The following is a 2,500-nucleotide window of genomic DNA, read 5'->3' on the forward strand; positions in this document are numbered from 1 at the left end:
CTCAGAACCATGCCTAAAGGTTTCAAAAACACTACAGAGACCAATGTCGATAAGACTTTATGTGCCCTTAATGACTAGGAAAGCCAAATGTTCATTTCCGAAATATCATAAACGGAGTTCTATGACCATCTTCAATTGTTATTTGAGTGTTGGGGGAAAAGTGAGGCACCTTTCATTCTAGCTAAAATCTTTAACTGCTTTTTTTAGGTCTATTTAGTCAGTTTGATAATAAATCTTTCCTCGAATAGGCCCAATGTCCTGCAAGATCTTCCCCCTAGAATGTGAATATTTTCCTTTACCTCCATAACTATAGGTATTGTTTTCTACTCAAGATATCAACACCGGTTCACTGAATCGAGTCAAGGATAAAAACTGTGATGTGAAGGTAACCCAACGGTGCGTCTGCTCCTTCCATACGATTGCCATGCACTCACGAAGCTAAGTAAATCAAACTTAGAGCGGTGTGAGGCAACTGGATATGGCAATGATTGTCAGAGAAGCGATCTATATATATATATATATATATATATATATATATATATATATATATGCACGCGGGCGTGTGTGTATGTGTGTATGTGTGTGTGTGTGTGTGTGTGTGCGTGTATGTGTGTGTGTATGTGTATGTGTATGTAGGGTTATATATGCATATATACACATACATATACACATATATATGCGCGCGCGCGCGTGTGTGTGTTTGTGTGTGTCTTTGCGTGTGTTTGTTTGTTTACACAATCACACACACACACAAACGCACATGTATATATCTATATATGTTTATGCATATATATATATATATATATATATACACACACACACTTATATATACTTGCAGATGTCCCGAAACGGTCTGCTTGACTAATGCTAGTGCTCATCCAGTACACATGCATCAGACGAAGGAACACTGGGTAATATTTTTTTCTATCGGTATACACATATTTATCTGAAAATCAAGTAGCTCATATCATTAAAACCTTATTGTGTTCAAGAAAAAAAAAGCTAAACAGTACGGTACATAGTTCCTGTTCAATGTTCAGTTTATTTTACTTCGACTTAGATTTTATAGTGAATAGAAAATCCACAGAGCCCCTCCCCCTAAAAAAAAAGCAAATAACAAAATAAGACTAAAAGATTTTCCCATTGGAATTCTTAAAATCAGAAGTCACATCGCGGGGTATAGAAAACGGTCTTTCTCATATATTAATTGCAACATGTTCATAACAATCTAATATCGTTGAAAAAGCAAGGGGAAGTGCAGTTATTAGTCTCACACTTCGTAATATTTTCAGACGTGTTAGCAAGTCACTCAGGAAACAGTTGCGAGATCTTCTTGACGGCTCATTAAAAATGATAACGACAATAATTACAATATTTATCCTTTATTCGACTAGAACTGCCTTTATGTAATTTTTGTTCCCAAGTCATAAAATATCAGTATCTAAGGTCATTCCCCTTGGCATGGAAAGTTCTATTTTGTTCTAGACGCCATGCCTTTATAGACGTTGGCGATTTTTTTTATAGCGAAGTCTCTACCTTTCCTCCAGTCCTACACGCTTTCACCAGCCCATCATGACTCTTTTATCTCTTCTTTATCGCTTCTCCCTCTGCCTCCTTCTGCCTCTCCCGCCAGGAAGTTATTCCTCTGCTCCTTTCGTTTTATATTATGTCGCGTGAACGTTATCAGATTAAGGACCTCAGTTTCTGGGGATGAGCATTCCCTTTTAACACCTCCAGACCTATATCTCTGAAGTTTTTTTTTTTTTTTTTTTTTTTTCGCGAGTCAGTAACTGATGCGTTAATTAACTCTTCAGATATAATGAGTCGTTTCTTCGTTATTTCCCGAACATACATTTTCAAAACATAAACTTGAGTTTAAACTTCTCATGTATAAGTGAAGAGGTGTACATGCACACACACACACACACACACACACACACACACACACACACACACACACATACATATGATCTTGGATATATATATATATATATTTACATATATATGTTCTTGGATATACATATACATATGTATATGTATATGTTTATATACACATATATATAAATATGTATATATATATATATATACATACACACACACAAGCATATTCACATACACACACACACGCACATATAAGTATGTATGCATGTATGTATGATCAGGGATAGATTAGGACCAAGGCGAATTCCAATGCAGAGCAAGTTATCGGCGTAATCAGGAATATATTCCGAGGTGTGAGTTATAAAAACAATTCAAATACGGGTCACTTTTTCATTGCGGCGCATCTAAAATACCCAGACAGTTTAAAAAGTTATCTGACCGACTGTCTGTGTTTTCTGTCTCTAACAAAGAAGGCAATTTCCGGCGTGACCATGGCTCCTTGTGCCAACCGGAACGGTCCCGTGGGGCAAATAGTAACAAAAGAAAAAAAGTATAGATTAACAGCTGCTCGGGCGTCGGCATTATATAGTATGGAGCTGAAGCTAATCTCTTGTACAGA

This window comes from Penaeus chinensis, chromosome 38 (assembly GCF_019202785.1).
Source record: "Penaeus chinensis breed Huanghai No. 1 chromosome 38, ASM1920278v2, whole genome shotgun sequence".
Taxonomy (NCBI): Eukaryota; Metazoa; Arthropoda; class Malacostraca; order Decapoda; family Penaeidae; genus Penaeus; species Penaeus chinensis.